The sequence below is a fragment of the Globicephala melas genome, chromosome 6 (genome assembly GCF_963455315.2).
Source record: "Globicephala melas chromosome 6, mGloMel1.2, whole genome shotgun sequence".
In the NCBI taxonomy this organism is placed as follows: Eukaryota; Metazoa; Chordata; class Mammalia; order Artiodactyla; family Delphinidae; genus Globicephala; species Globicephala melas.
The window spans coordinates 112,076,254-112,098,738 of record NC_083319.1 but is presented as its reverse complement, the minus strand read 5'-3'; the positions used below and the strand labels follow the sequence as shown (position 1 = coordinate 112,098,738).

Genomic DNA, 22,485 nt, shown 5'->3' with positions numbered 1-22,485 from the left:
CTAATCCCACATTCTAAATCCCCAAATTTGAGCCCCCAGTTCTCTCCCGCACTGTATATTCCCATTCACTTTTCCCAGGATTTTCACTTCAACAATTATTTGATGAATTGAGACCTCTGGGTCCATTGATGCTTCCACCTTCTTAATCTTCAGTACTTTCATTATATTCCTCTTTTCTTTTTTCAGCTTAGGGACCATGTCCATCACATATTCATGCCCCTGTAAAAACACTTTTCAAGCTTGCTTTTCTTGCCTTCTGTCAAAATTTCTCTTAAAGCCAAACCCCTGGATTAACCTAATTAATTACTGACAACAGTGCTGTGTATCTAGGCACTTGAGGATTGTTACAGAACACTGAACCAGCAAGCTGACTTGTTTCAACTTGATCTCAAATCTCAAATGGGCACTTGATACTACCTGGCAATCCTACTGTATCTCCTCTGTAAACTTGCTTTCTTACCCTCTAAAGATCACCAGTTTGCATCTTCTCTCCTCACATTTCCAGCACACCCCTTTATGACCAGCTGATAGATTTTCCCCTGCCGTCCTGAGAAAACGCAGCTATCAGGTAGGTTCTATCCTATCTTCTAACTAGACATGCACTAGTATATCTGCGTGTGCACCCATGTCCTCTTTTTCTTCTCTCCTTTCAAAGGGTGACACCTTCACCTGTGCTCAAAATATGCTAATCCTGAAAAATTTCTCTTTCTCGCATCACCAGCTTCTCATTCTCTACTGGATCAGTTTTATCAGTATACAGATACATACTTCAGGACCACTCATCTTAAAAAATAATTCCAACCCCATAGCCTTCTCAACTCTTTTCCTATTTCTCTGCTTTTCTTATTAGCAAAACCAATTTTCTGTTCCCCAATGACTATCTTCTACTCTGCACTCTCCTTTTTTTAACAATATCCAGCTAAGATTCAGCCTCCATGGCTTCGTTGAAATTCCATGTTGTCAAGGCTACCCACAAACCAACATCTTGGCATGTCTCAGTCATGAACTTACTCAGATTCTCAAGGGGATTAAAGTCAGTTGTCCACTCTATCCTTTGTAAAGTGATTCTGCATCTGGACTTCCGTGACATCACACTTTCCTGTTTTTTCTTCCCCTCTGTGCTCTTTCTCAGCTCTGTTTTTCTGTCCTTTCCTTCTGTACCCGACTTACACTGAGTGGCCTCGGGGAACTGTTCCCCGTGGGTCACCTCATCCGGTCTCATGACTTTAAAAGCAGCTGTGTGGAGGCATCAACAAAGGCCTAGGTTTGCAAACTATCAGAAGCAATTAGTATGTTTTATAGTCTCTTCACAAATTACCTCATCAACTTTGTGGAGAAGGGAAGTAACAATCATAGTGTCATCTTCTCCCTCCAAAAATTATTCTGGTTTTCAGAAGCATTTTAAAGAACAAAGAAAAGAAAGAAAAAGAAAACAGAAATCAATGATGCTATTTATCCACTAAGCACATATTCCATGAACTAAAAAAAAAAGTCCATTTTTTTCATAAAACATATTGTTTTGTACCTCCTTGAAATTGTTTTGAATGTAGAAGTTAAAAGTTAAGTGCAGATATAACTGTTTTATTGAATTTGAACAAAAGAAGTCATTACTTCATCTTAAATAAGGCCACTTGGTACATAGGGCATAGTTAAGTTTAATCTTCTTGGGGTCTTAGTTTAACTTGATTATTTATGTTATCAAGACTCTTTGTTTAATTTTAGGGTTTTTTTTTATTACATCAAAGTAAGTTTGTGGTTTTATGTGTCCTGTATAAGATATTTTTACCTATTCCAAGATTACAAAGATTTTCTTCCATATTTTGGGGAGCAGTTACATAATTTTAGCTTTTACATTTAGAATTAGAATCCTTTTCAAGTTAAAAATTTATGTACAGTGTGAGGTATGGTTCAAGTTCATTTTTCCCCCACATGCGTATCTAGTTCTGTAAGTATAATTCGTCAGAAAGGTTTTGCTTCCTCTTTGAATTATCTTGTTAAAATTCAATTGACCATATATATATGTTGATCCATTTGTGGACTCTTTCTTCTTCCATAGTTTCTATTTTTAAAAAAGGAGATTTTTGTTCTAATAGCATCTTTTTTTATTTAGTTATTTTGTCAGAATTTTACAGAAGCGTATTTTTGAAAGTCTAATAGTTTTGCAAGGCTTGTAATGAAAAACTGCCATAAGCTTCATAAAGCCTCTTGCTCCCAGCCTTCTCCAGTAAGTTTCCATTATTTTCATAGCTCACGTTTTTGATATTGGCCACCACATGTTACTGTTATACTTTTACTTCCTGACTGTTTTTAGAAGTTTTAGGGATTAAATTATTTTTCTTGGTTGATTTCCTCTTCATGTTGGGACACATCTTCCTGTAGTTTGCTAAAGAAGAAAAAATTAGCATTATAAATTTTAAAAAATCCAGTTGAAATAGATATTAAAAATCCACTAGACATCTTGAAAGATAAAGTTGAGGAAATCTTCAATAAATCTCAAAAGGCATAGCAATATAAAATTGCAGAGAAATGTAAACTATAAAAGAGATTCCAGTATGTGAATAATAAGAGTCCCAGGAGGAGAGGAAAGAGAAAATAGCAGAAAGTAAGTCATCAAAGGAATAATTCAAGAAGAATTTCCAGAACTGAACGACATGGGTTCTAGATTAAAAAGGGTCACCAAAAGTCTACGATGACTTGTGAAAACACATCCATAACAGGGTGCTTCATTATAATATTGTAGAAAACTAGATAAGATCCTTCACGTTTGCAAAAAGCATGCAACTTTTTATAGAAATTATCCAGAACCAGAAAGGCATCAGATTTCTGACTTAGAGCAGGGGGGTGGGAAACTGTGGTCCACGGGCACATTGTCTATGGCTACTTTTGTGCTACAATTGCAGAACTGAGTAGCTTTGACAGAGGAATTATGACCTGTAAAGCATAAAATGTTTACTCTCTGGCCCTTTACTGAAAAAAGTTTGCTGACACCTGCTTTAGAACAGTAGTGGAAGTTACAGACAGTAGGTTAATGGCATCAAATTTTGAAAGAGAAGTATTTTTACCTGAGAATTATACAGTCAATTAATGAAATTTGAGAGTAAAATAAAGATATATTCATATGTATAATCTCATATATTTACTTCTCAACATGTAATTAAATTCAACCCTTTCTCCCTTTGTTGTTTTTTTAAATTCCCTCTTTCCTGTTTACCTGGTATAAATTTGTTAATTTTCTCAGCCATTAAATTATAAATATATTCTAAATAATTTGGGATGTGTGAGCAGTGACTTTGACATTGAAAGCATTATGTTTTCATTGGAACCATGGAGAAAATGAGCTCAGATCCAGGATATAGAGTGGATGTGGTCACCTGCAGTGAGCTCAGATCCAGGATATAGAGTGGATGTGGTCACCTGCAGAGGTAAAATGGGCCACCCGACCCAAAATTTGGTCTGGATGTGGAGACTGGTGATACCACACACACCAAGAGTTTATGAAAAGGTTCATTCCTCATTTCACGAGGGGTTCTAGAAAGCAGAGAGTGTTTCCAAGCAGGTCCACAATGGTTTGAGAAAGCCATGAAAGGGTTGTGTAGCGTTTTAGAGGCAGGGCGGGACGAGGGTTCTCGCAGAGACTCTGGGACTTGGGTGGTCTGACCTTTCCACCAAGCCCCAGGGGAGCACAGTCCACTCTGTTACCAACTTATCCTGTAGTGGGTCAGAAAACAAAGGGGGGCAGTGGGGCTCGAAGCTGTCAAAAGTCAAACATCAAATGGAGTCAGACTTTTTGACAAGAGTCATAAAGATAATAACAGTAATTACACAAAAGCCCATCGTTCGAAGGTTGATCCTGCCTTTTTCATTTGTCGGGTTTCTTCCTTCTAATAGAGCAAAGTATTTTTTTTTATTTATATTAGAGTACCCAGGAGGAAGAGTCTAGCAGTGGGGTAAGAGAGTGATCTGATGTTATTATCTGGCAGATATTAAGTTTAACTTACGGGGGATGACGTATTTATTTTCTAAATAGTTTTAAAATTATGGTTTGTACTTTTAAAAGTTGTTTGCAAGGTAGATGGCTTCAGCTTTATTTGTGAGAGCAATTACTAATGTGACTCTTTACAGGGTAAATTGTAGGCCTGCAGAACATAAACAAAAGTTCTTCAATGTCCAGGGCCGATGCCTCCTGGTAGTAGAACGCACATACTCGAGGCTGGGGACCCTGTCACCTGGTCATCGTGGTGGTACCCAGCGGAGCTCTTATGTGATGTCTTTCAGATGAATTTTCAGGCAGATTAAACTTCTAGGCATAGATAACTGCATAGTTCATTTAGACCAAGTGGTGAGGCATTTCGTCTCTGTGACTGCAATACTTTTGAGTCCTTCTTTATACTATTATAGTACATCTACACGTAGTACTAAAATATCACTTTATACCTAGCTTCCCATAGGTGGGTTGCCCCTAGGTAGTAATACAAAGCCTTCTGGTTTTCTTGTTAGCATTTTGTACATAACAGATGTTTAAAAGTGGTATGAGCAGAATACCTGAATGCTTAAGTAATGTTTCTGAACAAAGTTTGAGATGATTTATTTTCAGAATTTCTTTGCTGAACCTATGAAATACTATAAAAATATTTTTTACATTCATTTCTTAAAAGTTTACGTGGTGTACGATATTGGTATTTCAGTGGGAAGCTTTTGCTTGGTAGAGGCTTCTGATTACTGAGACTTAGGAAATGTTTGTTATTTTCTAGTGCACTCAGAAAGATGGAAGACATAAGTAAGCGGTTTATGCTTTAAACCTGTGAAGAGGGATTTTAGTCATTTACTGTCTGGTCCACTGGAAATGACTCAAGATGTGGCTTTATGAATGCAGTTACAAATATACTGGCCTTCATTGAATAGACCTAATGTACCGTCTACAGATTATTAGAAAATATTAGTAATATCATTGGACTCTACATACATTTAAAAGTCACTGTCGAGGGACTTCCCTAGTGGCACAGTGGTTAAGAATCTGCCTGCCAATGCAAGGGACACGGGTTCGAACTCTGAGCTGGGAAGACCCCACATGCTGTGGAGCAACTAAGCCTGTGCGCCACAGCTACTGAGCCTGCGCTCTAGAGCCCATGAGCCACAACTACTGAGCCCACGTGACACAACTGCTGCAGCCTGCATGCCTAGAGCCCGTGCTCCACAACAAGAGAAGCCACTGCAGTGAGAAGCCCGCGCACCACAACGACGAGTAGCCCCCACTCACCGCAACTAGAGAAAGCCTGTGCGCAGTAGTGAAGACCCAATGCAGCCAAAAATAAATAGATAGATTTTAAAAATAATAAAAAAAGTCATTATCTAAATGGTGTTGATACATTGTAAGTTTGGAGTATCATAGAAAATTTATACCAGCTTTAGGAATCAAAAGTGTTCATATGTTGTTAAAGTTTGGATTTACCTGTTTAATTTTGTTATGTCCTTTCTGGTCTCTTCAGAAAGAAACCTTTAAAATGGTCTTTCCTCTTTCCCCTTTAGTTACCACCTTTCGACTTCTCTGTCATGTATGATATCTTGCTAATTTTAACATATTGGGTTATATATGTACTTCTTATTATGCCAAATCAAATGCCTAATTATATTTTTTAAAATTTTCATGCAGCTTAATTTTTAAAACACATTACAATTTTTTTAAGTAGATATACATTGATAATAGTTATGCTTTCCTAATTACCCTTTATCATTGTTAGATGGCCTCTTTATTTCTATTAATAAGCTTTGTCTTATGTCTTTTTTTTGGGCTGTGTGGCTTGCGGGATCTTAGTTCCCCAACCAGGGATCAAACCTGTGCCCCCTGCAGTGGAAGCACAGAGTCCTAACCACTGGACCACCAGGGAATTCCTCTCTCTCTTTGTATATGTATATATATAAACAAGTTTTATTTCTTTTTCTATATATAAAACAAATTATATATATAATTTATAATTTTAAATATTTTAATGTTAATTTAAAAAAACTGCAAAAATTGAGCATATATACAAATGCCCTGAATAAATTATTTTACTATTTATTTTTTTATATCTTTTTATATGTATATTATTTTATATCTTAAAAGAAACTATTGTTTTACAATCAGAGAAGACAAAAAGATAGAACACAAATGTAAATGGTGTACATGCATGCAGTTATGTATTCATATTTATTTTTACTTTGATCCAAGAACTTATAGTAAGGTTCATGGTATGTAAATTTAGATAAATCTCCTGGTTAGTATTATTTTAATGAAAATCCTTCAATTTCCTGAAACTATTATTAGGGAGGGCATATTGTGTTTAGATAACATTATTATACGATTAGTAAATAGAAAAATACTGGATATGAACAAGCTTTGAAACTTGTCTAAATTTTTTTAAAACTCCTTATATAGTATTAGATTTATAGATGTAATTGTCATATACAGAAGTACTCAGAAGTCAATAAAGTGCACCAAGTATCATCTGAGTTTTATAGGAACTAATTTATACAGCCTACCAATTATTTAGATTATTACTTACTTTAGTTGAAGAAATATTTATATCCTTTAGATATTGTTTTAGTAGTGATAGCTACTTTGATATCAAAACAAATATAAAACATTTAGAAAATTTTCTTTGATTAAATCTTGTGTACAAATATCCAAATTCTTAGAAAAATTAAAATGTAATACTTTCCCTTTAATCTTTCATTTGGTCTATGGTAACCACATTATTCCTTTTATTTTTTAATAGGTGTACTTTAATATTTATTTATTTATTTATGGCTGTGCTGGGTCTTAGTTGCAGCATGCGGGATCTTTAGTTGTGGCATGCAGGATCTTTAGTTCAGGCATGCAAACTCTTAGTTGTGACATGCGTGCGGGATCTAGTTCCCCGACCGGGGATCAAACCCAGGCCCCCGGCATTGGGAGTGTGGAGTGTTACCCACTGGACCACCAGGGAAGTCCCAACCACATTATTCTTAATTCAATTTATTAAAAGAACTTTTTTGTTCAGCGGAATTAAGTAAATTTTTTTCCGTAAACGCAGTTTTTAAAAAACATTGAAGTAGAGTTGCTGTACAATATAGTGATTCACAACTTTTAAAGGTTATACTCCATTTATTGTTGTTATAAAATATTAGATATATTCCTTGGAGCTTATTTTATACCTAATAGTTTGTACTCTATATTGCTTTTTCCCCCTTCCCTCTCCCCACTAGTAACCACTAGTTTGTCTTCTATATCTGTAAGTCTACTTATTTTTTGTTATATTCAATAGTTTGTTGTATTTTTAAGTTCCACATACAAGTGATATCATATAGTATTTCTTTTTCTGACTTATTTCACTTAGCATAATGCCCTCCAAGTCCATCCATGTTGCTGCAGATGTCGAAATTTCTTTTTTTTTATGACTAATAGTCCATTGTTTATATATTCCACATTTTCTTTATCCATTCATCTGTTGATGGACCCTTAGGTTGCTTCCATATCTTGGCTTTGTAATAATGTTGTTATTGACATTGGGATGCTGGTGTCTTATTGAGTTAGAGCTTTTGGAGTTTTTTGGATATATCCCCAGGAGTGGAATTGCTGGGTCATATGGTAACTCTATTTTGAGTGTTTTTGAGAAAGCTCCATACTGTTTTTCACAGCGGTTGCACTAATTTGCCTTCCCACCAACAGTGTAGGAGGAATCCCCTTTCTCTACATTCTCACCAACTTTTTCATTTGTGGTCTTTTTTTTTTTTTTAACATCTTTATTGGAGTATAATTACTTTACAATGGTGTGTTAGTTTCTGCTTTACAACGAAATGAATCAGTTATATATATACATATGTTCCCATATCTCTTCCCTCTTGCGTCTCCCTCCCTCCCACCCTCTGTATCCCACCCCTCCAGGTGGTCACAAAGCACCGAGCTGATCTCCCTGTGCTATGCGGCTGCTTCCCACTAGCTATCTACCTTATGTTAGGTAGTGTATATATGTCCATGCCTCTCTCTCGCTTTGTCACAGCTTACCCTTCCCCCTCCCCATATCCTCAAGTCCATTCTCTAGTAGGTCTGTGTCTTTATTCCTGTCTTACCCCTAGGTTCTTCATGACATTTTTTTTTTCTTAAATTCCATATATATGTGTTAGCATACGGTATTTGTCTCTCTCTTTCTGACTTACTTCACACTGTATGACAGACTCTAGGTCTATCCACCTCATTACAAATAGCTCAATTTCGTTTCTTTTTATGGCTGAGTAATATTCCATTGTATATATGTGCCACATCTTCTTTATCCATTCATCCAATAATGGACACTTAGGTTGTTTCCATCTCTGGGCTATTGTAAATAGAGCTGCAATGAACATTTTGGTACATGACTCTTTTTGAATTATGGTTTTCTCAGGGTATATGCCCAGTGGTGGGATTGCTGGGTTATATGGTAGTTCTATTTGTAGTTTTTTAAGGAATCTCCATACTGTTCTCCACAGTGGCTGTACCAATTTACATTCCCACCAGCAGTGCAAGAGGATTCCCTTTTCTCCACACCCTCTCCAGCATTTATTGTTTCTAGATTTTTTGATGATGGCCATTCTGACTGGCGTGAGATGATATCTCATTGTAGTTTTGATTTGCATTTCTCTAATGATTAGTGATGTTGTGGTCTTTTTGATGATAGCCATTCTGACAGGTGTGAGGTGATATCCCATTTTGATTTTGATTTGCATTTCCCCATTCATTAGCAGTGTTGAACATCTTTTCATGTGCCTGTTGACCATCTGCATTTCCTCTTTGGAAAAATGTCTACTCAGTTCTTCTGCCCATTTTTAAAATTAATTAATTTATTATTTATTTTTGGCTGTGTTGGGTCTTTGTTGCTGTGCATGGGCTTTCTTTAGTTGCAGCAAGCAGGAGCTACTCTTCGTTGTGGTGCACGGGCTTCTCATTATGGTGGCTTCTCTTGTTGTGCAGAATGGGTTCTAGGCGAGCAGGCTCAAAAGTTGTGGCTTGCGGGCTCTAGAGCACAGGCTCAGTAGTTGTGGTGCACAGGCTTAGTTGTTCTGCAGCATGTGGGATCTTCCTGGACCAGGGCTTGAACCTGTGTCCCCTGCATTGGCAGGTGGATTCTTAACCTCTGTGCCACCAGGGAAGTCCCTTCTGCCCTTTTTAAAATTGAGTTGTTTGTTTCTTTGATGTTGAGTTGTAGGAGGTGTTAGTATACATTGGATACTAACCCCGTATCAGTCATATCATTTGCAAATATTTTCTCCCATTCAGTAGGTTGTAGTTTCATTTTGTTGATGGTTTCCCTTGCTGTCAAAAGTTTTTAAGTTTAATTATGTCTCATTTGTTTATTTTTGCTGTTTTTCCTTTGCTTTAGACGATGGATCCAAAAAATATATATTTCTGCGATTTATGTCAAAGAGTGTTCTGCCTAAGTTTTCCTCTAGGAGGTTTGTAGTATCTGGTCTTACATTTAGGTCTTTAATCCGTTTTGACTTTATTTCTGTATATGGTGTCAGCAAATGTTCTAATTTTATTCTTTTACATGTAGCTGTCCAGTTTTCCCAGCACCACTTATTGAAGAGACTGTCTTTTCTCCATTGTATATTCTTGCCTTCTTTGTCATAGATTAATTGACATGGATTTATTTCTGGGCTTTTTATCCTGTTCCATTGAAGTGTATGTCTGTTTTTATACCAGTACCATACTGTTTTGATTACTGTAGCTTTGTAGTATAGTCTGAAGTCAGGGAGTGTGATTCCTCCAGCTTTGATCTTCTTTCTCAAGATTGTTTTGGCTATTAAGGGTCTTTTGTGTTTCCATGCAAATTTTAAAATTATTTTTTTCTACTTCTGTAAAAAATGCTGTTGGTATTCTGATAGGGATTGCACTGAATCTATAGATTGCCTTGGGTAGTATGGTCATTTTAACAATATTAATTCTTCTAATCCAAGAACACAGTTTATCTTTCCATGTGTGTCTTCTTCAATTTCTTTCATCCGTGTCTGATAGTTTTCCAAGTACAGGTCTTTTACCTCCTTAAGTAGGTTTATTCCTAGGTATTTGAATTATGTAAATTTTAAAATTAAAATAATTTTGATTTTTTTAAACTTACTATTTACATTTTCACCTACTTTAAACTTAAAATTAAAGGTAAAGATTTCTCAGCTGGAAATCTTTTCTAATTTGTAAGAATAAATTTATTCAGAATTAGCCTTTAATAAAAATTAGGTGTCCTGGGAAGCGTCTTTTTGCCGGCTGAGCAGACTCGAACCAAGATACACAGGGTTAGGCTGTTTGCACATCTAGCTTTTAAACAACTACTGATTTCTGTCATGTTGTCCACTTGAAAATTTAAGTTCCTTTTTACTAGTTAAATTCATAGCTCAGCAGGAACACTAAACCTATATAAACCAAAATTAGATGTGAAATTCAAAAGTTAAGTATACAAAGTAGAGCTCAGTTTAAGATAACACTTTAAACTTAGTCCAAACAAGGGGGAAAAAAAAAGAAAGGAAACTTTTAAATTACGTGTTTAAATACTGATAGTTTTTGTGACCAGGTGGAAGGAAAGGAGGAGGTTAACTGACCTTTTGTCCATGCGTGAAATGATTGACATTTTTATCCCTACAAATTCCGCAGTTGACCTGGAGACTTATGTGAGAAAGAAGAGAAATACAAAAAGATTTAAAAGAATGGAATTCATTAAGCTTTTTCTCCCCACATTAAAATTTCCAGTAATTCCTGCTCAGATTCTTATTCTCTAGTCAACCAAGTATATGTACACTTTTTTAAGGCTTTTAATGTAAACTTTTGATAATGAAAAAATCCAGATATATTATTTAATTCTGTTATTTTTACTGAATTGTCCTCTAGTATTTAATTTCTTTTCTCATGCTAGTAAATTTATATTTATGTTCATAACAAATTAAGACACTTACAGACCTAAGGAAAGTTCTCTCACACTGAATTGGTATACTCTGCTATTTTCCTGCCAAATGAAAGAAAGCTTGATTATGTCTTGACAGTTACATATGCAAGAATTTAAACACGACCTTTTTCTTCCATTGCTGCAAACTGAATGAAATACATTGAAAAACAGTTCCTCTTCAAAATACATTTGCTCTGAGGCATTCAAGGCTTTTTACTCAGTAGTAATAAACCTAATTTCAATTAAACTTCAATTAACAAGTTGATTCATATTAAAAAAGGAAAAAGTCACCCACACTTGCTGGAGAGAAGTTTTCCTGTCTCTGTTGATTTGACCAAACAGAAAATGTGCTACATTTTCTTTCCAATAACTTTCAGAACCTTTTAAGCCTTTCCCTTTACTTTGTCTTAGAGGGAATTCTTACAGGTTCAGTGACAAAAAGAGAAGTGCTCAGCTCCACATGAATGGTAAGGTGACAGGAGTTCTCAACTCTACTCTTAAAATTCCCATTAGGGACTTATAACCTCACTTAGTGTCCGAGGATTTGGCAGTGGTGAAATTTGTCCTGTCAGTTCTCTGTTTAAATCTAAATGACAGCAGAAGTTTGCTGGGAGCATAAATAAAATTCTGCATTATGTCTACTTGTACCATTGTTAGAAGCTCTAGTTTCTGTAAGCTTTCTTAGTCTCTCACAAAAGTGAGGTAGATAATAGAAAATAATCAACACCAAAAAGATATTGTGGCTTTTTCTGACATTTTAGGGAACAGAAAATGTAAAGGGAAAAGGGACACAGAATGTCGTTCCTACTTTACAGTGAAAAGTTACCTGTGCATATTCTACTGACTAACATTATTTTCTTAAAAAAATGCTCTCAGGCCAAGAAATTTTGTTAATAATGGAGGTTAGAGGTTATGTCAAAGATATAGCTGTCATAGTAAAATTTGACACAAATGTCCTTGGAAAGATATCACAAATGATGAAAGTCTGCTTCATGAAATATAGAGCAGGGTATGGTTAAATTTAGTCTTATTCAGATCTTGCTTTAACTTGATAAATCAGCAAATCAAGTTCTTATTGTCAGAGTTTTTATCAAGAAAGTAAGTCTCTCCAACACACAATCTTCACGAGTGAAGTACCTTTCAGTCCAGGGAGACTGTTTCCTCTTTGGGCAATAGTGTTTGCCTTCCTTGGAAAAATGGAGACCCACATGGACGCACAAATGTATACTTTTATATTTTGACTAATTTTACTTTGGAAATAACATTATGGAATATTTGACATACTAAAAAGTCAGAAGAGCAAAACAGAAAAAGACTCCCCACGTACCTGCCACACAGCCAAAGATTGAAAATATTACCAAAAAATTAAACACACGATTGTAACCTTCTCTGATCTTGTCTTCGTCTTCTGTTACTTTTTTATATTCCAGTGTCTTTAGACTATTTTTAGAGATGGATGGATGAGTAGCTCCAATGAAACCTTTCTATTTGAAGCCTTTCTCTTTGTTGTATGTGTTTCTTGTATGTTGGTTTACTTGTTAGTGTTGCCGGAGTGTTGGATCATGTGTTTTATACAAAACCTTTGGATAAAGAAAGATATATCTTTTGGCCATAATTCTAATATTGTTCAGCTTTAATCTGTATTCTGCAGTAATTAATTCATTCTGCTGCTTAGATTCCATTGGCTTTCTCTATTTGGACCAGTTCTCTCATATAATAATTTGGATCATTTTGTTTTGTACACATTTTTTGTTTTTATGGAGCTTTTAGCTTACTTACATTTTAAGGAAGGAATTCTTGACCTCTGTCAGATGGCCATTTCCATCAGCCTCTGAGTTATTTTGTATTCTTTGTGCCCCATAGGGCCTCCCTCTCCGTCTCTCCATCCTCCCTATTCCAAGCTGGACAGGACATTCTTGGCGACTGAGCTGAGCACACTCTTCCCAGTCACTCTTTCTTGCTTCACTTCTTTGAGATCCTCAGATAAACTTCCTAAGCAAAGGTGTGTCTTTGTTCTGTTGTTATTTGTGTATATTACATTGTTATGTATGTGTGTTATGTTATGTCTTTGTTATCTACTTGTTATGGATTTATATCTTTCCTCCCTCCCTTCCTTCTCTTTTCCTTTTTGTCTTTCTTTCTTTCTTTCTTCCCTGTATTTTAATGGTAGTTCAGGAGGAGGAGATAAAAGCATATGCTCACCTGCAGTCTTGGTCCAGGGGTTTTAAAAAAAAATTTTGGAAAAAGTTTCAGACTTACAGCAAAGTTGTAAAACTAGTACAAAAAATTCCCAAATGCTCTTTACTCATATTCCCCAAATGTTAGCATTTTACCACATTTACATTACTTTTTTCCCCTGAGATGTTTGAAAGTTGCAGACAAGATGTCCTTTTTTTTTTCTCTAAAGACTTTGGTGTACATTTTCTAAAACAGACATTCTTATACTAGTACAATTATCAAAATCAGGAAATTAACTTTGATCCTAATACCTTATAGGTAGTTAAAATGTATCAGTTGTCTAACCATTGTCCTTTATTATAGAAGAAAACTTTTTTCTTGCCCAAGGTCTAATTCACAAGCACACATTACATTCAGATGTCTATGTCTCTACTTTCCTTTACTTTGGAACACTTCCTGAGATATTTATCTTTCATAACCTTGGCATATTTTTAATACCAGAGGTTAGATATTTGTAAAATGCCCCTCAGTTTGGGCTTGTCGAATGTTTCCTCAGGATTAGATTCAGATTATACATTTTTGGTAGCAGTACATCAGAAATGCTCTCATATCCACCTCAGCACACCTATCAAAGTGTGTATGACATCATCTGTCCCATTACTGGTGATATTAACTATGATCGCATGGTTAGGAGGGTGTTGAGGTCTCTTTAAAAACTTATAAGGGCTCTTACAGAAAGGATAGCGAATAGAAATGACAAAGTCAGGGAAGCAGAGCCACAGTGCGGTACTCTGGGAATAAGGACCTGGAGAGTGAAGACCTGGAAAAGAGAAGATCAGATAAAGAGTTGCTAACCAGTCTTCCCGAAACACAGGGTCAGGTGGCTAGCTGATGGACCTTGCACAGAAATTCAGGATGCCGGGTGTGTGCAGTCACCAAAGTCGGGACCTGAGGGACGAACTTCGGAAAGTTCTCCGGGACCCTGTTGCATCTGTGAGTTTGTTGTCTCTGTGGACCCACAGAGAAGTTCTGGTAGTGAGTCTGGTGTTTCTGTTGCTCCGCAGAATGGGAACTATGTGGGTAAATAGGAAACACATTTTTTCTCAGTTTTCAGTTTCTTTTAAACGTTAATTGACAACAATGCCATTCATAATTGTATTAAAATATGAAATTCCTAGGGGTGTATTTAACAAAGTATGTGCCAGGTGTACATAGTGACAACTACAATCATTGCTAAAATACAATAAAGAATCTATCTAAGTAGATAGATATATATACACCGCACTAATAGATTGAGAAACTCAATAGTGCTGAAATGCCAATTATCCCCAAATTAATGTACAGTTAAATGCAATCCAAATCAAAATCGCAGCCAAACATTTTTTTGTAGAAATTGACAAGCTTTTTTAAAGATAATACAGAAATAAAAAGGACACAGAATAACCAAAATTATTTTGAAAAAGAAAAACTTACAGGATTCAACTACCAGATTTCAAGACTTTTTTTTAAAGCTATATTAATCAAGACAGGATGAGTTTTCTATAAGTACAGACATATTGATCGATGGAATCAGTCTGTACATATATGGCCAATTGGCCAATTGCTTTTCAGCAAAATTATCTTAGTATTTTAGAAAAGGTCCAGGCAAGTCAGTGAGTAAAAGATAGTTTCTTTTCCCCCCGCAAAAGGCACTGTAACAATTGAAAATCTATAGGCAACAATATGAGCTCTTATCTTTACTTGACCTCATACATAAAAATTAACTCAAAATGGATCCAAGTCCCAAGTATAACAGCTAAAATTATAAAATTTCTAGAAAAGAGCATAGGAGACATTCTCAGTGAACTTGCAACAAGTAAAAATTTCTAAGTAGAACATAAGAACCATGACGTTTGAAAAATGATATATTCATTTCAACAAAAGAGTGATAATTCTGTAATACGTTATTTTTTGTCCCTGGAAAGTCAGATTGTTCTCAATTCCAGGAAGAAAAATGTAACTCAATCCTGTAAATTTTCTATTATTCAGTGTTTAAATGCTACGTTATTTATAGTGAGGAATATTCTGCATTGAAAATTATTTTTGGAGCGTTACCATTTTTGAGAAAAATAACAGTATGCCTTTCAGACATGTTATCTGTGTAATTTGGGAGGTTGGGATACAAGAGTCCACTTATGTCTTCAAATTTATTTTCCCTCAGCGTACAGCAGAGGGCACAGCATAGTGTCAACCAGTTTGTTGCGTGATTGAATTAATAACTTAAAAGACTTAGGAGGACTTCTTGGGATAAACAATCAAAGGAAAGACAATTGAATATATGCTACTTAACTGAATGATACACAGGGGAGTCCACTTTTTAAAATACATGTTTACAGTCAGATGGTAAGAAAAATTATTCTTGTGTATTATTTAGAAAAGATGCTTGTTCTCCTTTGCCTCTTCACAGTAAAATATATACGTTGAAAACACTTAAAATTATTGACTGTAGATAATTTATATTTTTCATTAGGTTTAATGAGAATATAATAAACAAGTATGAAATAAAGTAATGGTGATATATGCCTATTGGAAGATAAAAGAAGTGAATTTCATGAAGGATTGTGTTTAAAGCTATGCCACATGATTTCCTGAGACTTTAATCACATAACAAATTGACACAAAGAGTACTTGTCTTTTAAGAATTATAAATAGCATATGTTTTCATACTATTTTTAAGTTTTCACATTTGGCATTTACTTTCGTCTGACATTTAAGAAATTTGAGTGCAAGAGAAACAACAGCATTCTTAATATTTTAGAAAAGGTCAATTCATGTAATTTGATATCTGTAAATAACATCTTTCACTTTTAACAATGGGTCTTTGAAATCAGCTAGTTTACTGACTGGTAAATGACAAACCTGTTACAGAAAACACAGTCTCCTAGGAATTTTTAAGACTCTCATTTCTTTTCGAATTAGCAAAATCAGGAATAGATAACATCCATGGGCCTGTGAAGTCTCCCTTTTGTGTTGAAGTGTTGGGCTCAATTTTAGTGCAGAACATGCAAAGGGCCAGATTAATTCTACTGTACAACCTTCTATGGTGAGTATGGAAGGAGAGATGTCTATGTTACTCTCCTGACTGAGGAAATACCAACAATCTTGTTAACAGACAGAGTTTACTAGCTTCTTGTCAATTTTTAAAATACATACAGGCCCTACAGTGAGTTCTGGAATACATTCTGTAAAGGTTTTATGCTCAGGTAGCTCATAATCTAGCAGGGGGACAGATACGCCCACTTAATTATAATTGAATGTGACAAGGCATAGCATGAATCTAGCCCGATATGTACTTGAGGTGCAAAGGACAGCATCCACCAAGCTTTAGAACAAATGTGTAAGTGCCGTGAGTTTATGCCTATAAATTTGTTTCCTTCAGACATGGCGGTCTTTAAGAGCAAGTGAGTAAAGATTTAATTTTCACTTTGTTATACTTTGCCTATAATTCTGTTTACATCATCAGTGATTTCCCATCCAACTTAGGATGAAACCCAAAGTTCTTCCCATGTCTTTTGAGGTAGACGTGATCTGACCCCTGGTCTTGGGTCCAGTGTCAGCAGCCTCCACCTCCCTGTGCTGGGCTCTGGCCACGTCAGCCCCCGCCCCCCCACCCCCGGTATTTCTCAAACTTATTGAACGCTTCCTTCCGGCAGGTATTTGCATGCTCCTTCCTCCTGCCTGGAATATTCCTCACGCACACGTGCACATCACTCACCTCTTCACCTTTTTCAGACGTCAGTTCCTCAGAACGCCTCCCCCAGCCATCCCATATACAATAGCGACGCTCCCTTGCATTTTCCATGTTGTGCTTTTCTGCACAGCACTGATCCTAATTGATACGTATTTGTTTATATATCTGTTTATTACTGACTTCCCCACTAGGATCTAAGTTCCTAAGAGCAAGAACTTCTCCTACTTTATTTATAGTGTCACCAGCGCTTAAAACACTGTCTGGATTTTAGTAGAAATGTGATACACACAGAATTCAGTAATTATTGAGATATACCACCTGGTCTTTCTTCCTTGTGGTCAGTCATTTGAAACTTAGACACAGCTGCTCAAAAGAACGAGAGCCAGAAGGACTCAGATGTATCTCCCAGTTCTGTGTCCCAGATATCTGTCATAATTTAATACTTCCGCTGGGATAGGGGTTTAGTAGCAGCCTTAGGTGTGCACAGCCCTCGGTCTTGTTTACAGTGGCATCGTGCAGAATTACCAGCAGGTTCTGCTTTGTTGTGGCATAATTTCTGGTAACTTCACTTCACTCTCATATAAAGTATTCTTCATTGTCTTTTTGTCGAATCTTCCTATACGTGTAGGCCAAAAGAAGAAACTCTCAGATTCTAATTAAAATACAAATTGACGTAAGTGCAGAGGCATGTGACAGATGAGAATACTCAAGGCCAAGAAAGTGACTTATGTTAGTATAGGCGAAAAAATGAAAAAGGGAGGAAAACAAGCACCTTAAGAGAACTGTCCAATTAAGGACTAATTGGAAATGAATAGTGCACACTTTGACTCTTTAGAATTTGCACTGTGCTGAGAAAAAAAGCCAGATTGTACCCAGGGTACTATGCTAACAGAACTGACCGTTAAAAGCTGACTACAAATGTTCAATTATTTTCTAATGTCAACAAACTATAATTGAATTATGCAAAATGACATCCCATTAACACTCAGTTAACTGCTTGAATCAATGGCAATCATTTCCCCTCTATTTTTGTCTAAAATAATTAGCAGTGATTTTAAAATCCATGCCAAGCTTCAGAGTGAGGTTGGCTAAAAATGATTTCTCATTATGTTTAAAGTGATGGGGGGAGGGTCATCAACATATCGATAGATGGTTCCGTTGTGCAGGGGACAGGTAAGCTCACCTGTGTTAAACCATTCTCTGAATTAGTCCCAATAGGTTGATGATAACAGTTCTTTAAATCATTAAGCCTCAAAAGTGGGAGCCTGCTTAGATCACACCTTAGATGTATCTCTTACCTTTATAGATGTGGAACAATGATTATAATCAGGTCAAATCAGAAACTTGTTGGGGAATAGGAAACTAAAAATTATTGACGAGTTGTGTGATCTCTAAAGAAACAAACTGAAAAGTTTGTTTCACTGTAATAAAGACTGAAAATTCACAGAGAGTTTTGATTGTTGTTGTGCTGGCTCATGGCGTGTGTTGGCACCACCAAGGCAATATGGTATAAAGAATACAACTGAGAGTGAGGCCGACCTGGGATCAATGAGCAAATCCTCTCTCTGGCAGTTAACGTCAGGGTCCCCATTGGCTAGTAAAACAGGTTCTTTGGAAGCTCAGTTTTCCCGGATACTTTTCCTCCAGAAGAGAACATGGAAAGTGCCTGACAATGAGTACACTCTCAATTAAAGAGAGCTAACAATTTCACAGTAGTAATATTTCAAGTCTTCTAAAATAAACCAAAAATATACTAGAGTTCCCCTCTAGCTAGCTAAGGCTAATGGCCCCCTGTTTTCAGCAAGAAAAATGAAACAAAAGTATGACTGGTTTTTATCAAAAGAGATCATTTCATTGCTTTTCATGTGTTTTTTTAAATCAACTCTATGGAAATATAGTTACATACAAGAAAATACACCTATTTTGAGTGTACATTTTGACTTGGGTTTTTTTTTTTAGTGTCATAAATCCTAAATCTAATTGCAGCTTTGCTTTTTTTTTTTATACTGAAGTATAGCTGATTTACAATGTTTTTTAGTTTCAGGTGTACAGCAAAGTGATTCAGTTATACGTATACATATATATTCATTCTTTTTCATTATAGGTTATTACATGATATTGAGTAGAGTTCCCTGTACTATACAGTAGGTCATTGTTGGGTATCTGTTTTATATATAGTAGTGTGTATGTGTTAATCCCAAATCCTAATTTATCCCTCCGCCTTCTCCCTTTGGTAACCATAAGATTGTTTTTTATGTGTATTGACGTGTTTTTACAAAATTACATACATCTGTATAGCCCACTACTGTAATCAAAATACAGCACATATACACAGCAGAAATTTTTCTCTTGTATCCCAACCCAGGCAATCTTTCTTCCATCGCCCCAAATCCCAAAGCCAGGCAACCACTGATGTACTTTCTCTGGTGTGTATTTGATTCATCTTTTCTAAAGTTTGACATAAATGGAATCGTGCAAAATGTACTCTTTTGTGTCTGGTTTCTTCCACTTAGCGTAATGTTTTCGAGATACATCTTTGTTGTCACATGTGTTAGTAGTTGGTTTATTTTCATTGCTGACCAGTATCCCAAGGTACGACTGGGACACTGTTTTTATCTAGTTACCTGTTGATGCACAATTAGATGTTACTGACGGGTAAGGCTTCTATGAACATTCACATAGAAGACTTCGTGGCAGCACATTTTCATTGATCTTGAGGAAATTCGTAGGAATAGGATTACTGGATCATATGGTAAAGAAACATTCAGCATTATTAGAAACTTCTAAACTGTTTTCCAAAGTAACTGTCGTGTTGTCTCCCAGTAGCAACGTGTGAGAGTCCCACATTGTTGTCAACACTTAGTGTAGTGCGTCTTTTTATTTTTTCTCATTAAAATTGTATTTTAATGTATTCTGCCCAAGACATATAAAATAAGTAAAAGTTCTTGATCCACACTGGGGTGCATATTATGTCACCTTCCTGTGTTCATTGCTCTTTCTTTTTTTTAATTTAATTTTTATTTTATATTGGAGTATAGTTGATTTACAATGTTATATTAGTTTCAGGTGTACATTAAAGTGATTCAGTTATACATATATCCACTCTTTTTCAGATTCTTTTCTCATATAGGTTATTACAGAACACTGAGTAGAGTTCCCTGCGCTGTAGGTCCTTGTTGATTATCTATTTTATATATAATGTGTGTATATGTTAATCCCAGACTTCTAATTTATCCCTCCCCACCACATTTTGCCTTTGGTAACCATAAGTTTGTTTTCGAAGTCTGTGAGTCTGTTTCTGATTTGTAAATAAGTTCATTTGTATCATTTTTTTTATTCCACATATAAGTGATATCATATGGTATTTGTCTTTCTCTGTGTTACTTCACTTAGTATGGTAATCTCCAGGTCCATCCATGTTGCTGCAAATGGCATTATTTGATGCTTTTTTATGGCTGAGTAATATTCCATTGTATATATGTACCACATCTTCTTTATCCATTCATCTGTCAGTGGACATTTAGGTTGCTTGCATGTCTTGGCTATTGTAAATAGTGCTGCTGTGAACATTGGGGTGCATGTATCTTTTTGAATTATGGTTTTCTCCAGATATATGCCCAGGAGTGGGATGGCTGGATCATATGGTAGTTCTATTTTTAGTTTTTTAAGGAACCTCCATACTGTTCTCCGTAGTGGCTGTACCAATTTACTTTCCCACCAATAGTGTAGAAGGGTTTCCTTTTCTCCACACCCTCTCCATTTATTGTTTGTAGACTTTTTGTTGATGGCTATTCTGAATGGTGTGAGGTGAGTGAGTCTTTTTAATTTTGGACATTCTCTGAATTAGTGGTCATGTCGTGGATTCTCACTGTGGTTTTACTTTGAATATCCCTAACAACTAATGATGTTGAACATCTTTTCATGTGTTTGACATTTAATTATCTTTTTTGGTGAAAAGCCTTTAAATATTTCTATCTTTTAAAAAATTAAGTTGTTTTTCTTCCTAATATTGAGTAGTAAGATTTACTTACATTCTCTTGATATGAACCCTTTATCAGATATGTATCTTTCAAACGTTTTTTCCCAGTCTGTGGCTTACCTTTTTATTTTCTTATGAGTATATTTTGAAGAACAAGAGTCTCTTATTTTGACCAAGCCCAATTTAGCAATTATTTATTTCATGGTTTGTACTTTCTGTGTCCTTTATGAGAAGAAATAACTCTGAATCATGAAAGTTGTCTCCTGCTTTCTCCTAGAATTTTATAGCTTTAGCTTTTTCATTTAGATTAATGATCAATTTCAAATCAATTTTTATAATATGATGAAGTAAGTATAAAGATTTTTCTCCATCTAATTATCAAAAATTTCTAGGACTAGTTGTTTAAATATTATTACTTCCCCATTGAATTTCCTTGGCATCGTTGTCAAAAATCAATTGACTATATACGTGAATGTTTATGAACACTATATCGTAGGTATTGGCAAACTGATTTTGTAAACGGAAGAGTAAAAATTTTAGACTTTTCAGGCCATTCACTCTCTGTTACAGCTACTAAACTCTGCTGCTGTAGCATGAAAGCAGCCATAGATAACATGCAAATAAATGGGCATTGCTGTATTCCAATAAAACTTCATGTACAAAAAAGGCAGGAGGCCAGATTCTGCCCATGGGCCATGGTTAGCTGACCCCTGTGTTGTATTTTATTGATCCCTAGCCAATACAACAATATATTAATTATTGTAGCTTTATTATAGACCTTGAAATACTTGTTCTACTTTTGCAAAATTTTTCAAAATTTTTTAGTTCTTACAACCTTGTTAAATCTAATTATTGGTTATATCTCCTTTTTTAGTAGATTCTTTAAGATTTCTGTATAAGTGATCATGTCATTTACAAATAATAGAGTTTTATCTCTTCCTTTCCATTCCCTAACTTATCGCTCCTTTTCCTACCTTATTCCAGTGCCTTGAACCTCCAGTAAGGTGTTGAATTAAAGTGGCAAGAACTTGCCTTGTTTGCAGTCTTACGGATAAAGGATCCTGGTTTTATCCTTTAAAGGTTGATGTTATCAATAGATTTTATTGATGTTATTGGTGGGATGTAGGATGACTGTTTTCAGGTTGAGGAAATTCCCTTCATTTCCTAGTTTACTGAGAGTTACTAAAAGTGGGTTCTGCATTTTGTGAAGTGCTTTTTTTTCTTAGCATCTATCAAGACAGTAAAATCGATTTTCCTTATAGCCTATATATTAATAATTAATATATTATATTAATTACATTAATAATTATATTGATTTAATAAAATTCCTGAGATACCCTCTGGCAATGGATGAGAGTTTTATCAACATTTTTAAGAGTTCTTTTAAAACTAATATTAGTCATTCTAGTCTGTGTGTGTGTGTGTGTGTGTGTGTGTTGTACGTTGTGTGTGTGTGGTATCTCACTGTGGTTTTAGTTTGTATGTTTCTGATGGCTGATAATATTAACCACTTTTTTTTTCAGAGTGTACTGGCCATTGTTATATCTTCTTTTCTGAGGCAGCTGTTGAGTCTTTCACCACTTTAAAAACTTAGGTTGTCTTTTTACTGCTCCCAGTTCATGGCTTTTCTGTTAATTTTCTTAATGGTGTTTTTGTATTTTATGACTTTA

General features: G+C 35.5%; 1 long non-coding RNA gene across 4 annotated transcripts in view; it reads left to right on the top strand.

The window, feature by feature from the left end:
* The window catches only part of LOC138842731 (uncharacterized), a 554,863-nt gene that overhangs the window by 348,149 nt on the left and 184,229 nt on the right, over nt 1–22,485 (top strand). For 2 of the 4 annotated variants that reach the window (XR_011377557.1, XR_011377560.1), the window contains exon 6: nt 13,981–14,099. The exons of the other annotated variants lie outside the window; for them this stretch is intronic. This is a non-coding gene — a long non-coding RNA (uncharacterized lncRNA). The remainder of the gene's footprint in view (nt 1–13,980; nt 14,100–22,485) is intronic. 4 annotated transcript variants of the gene reach the window in all.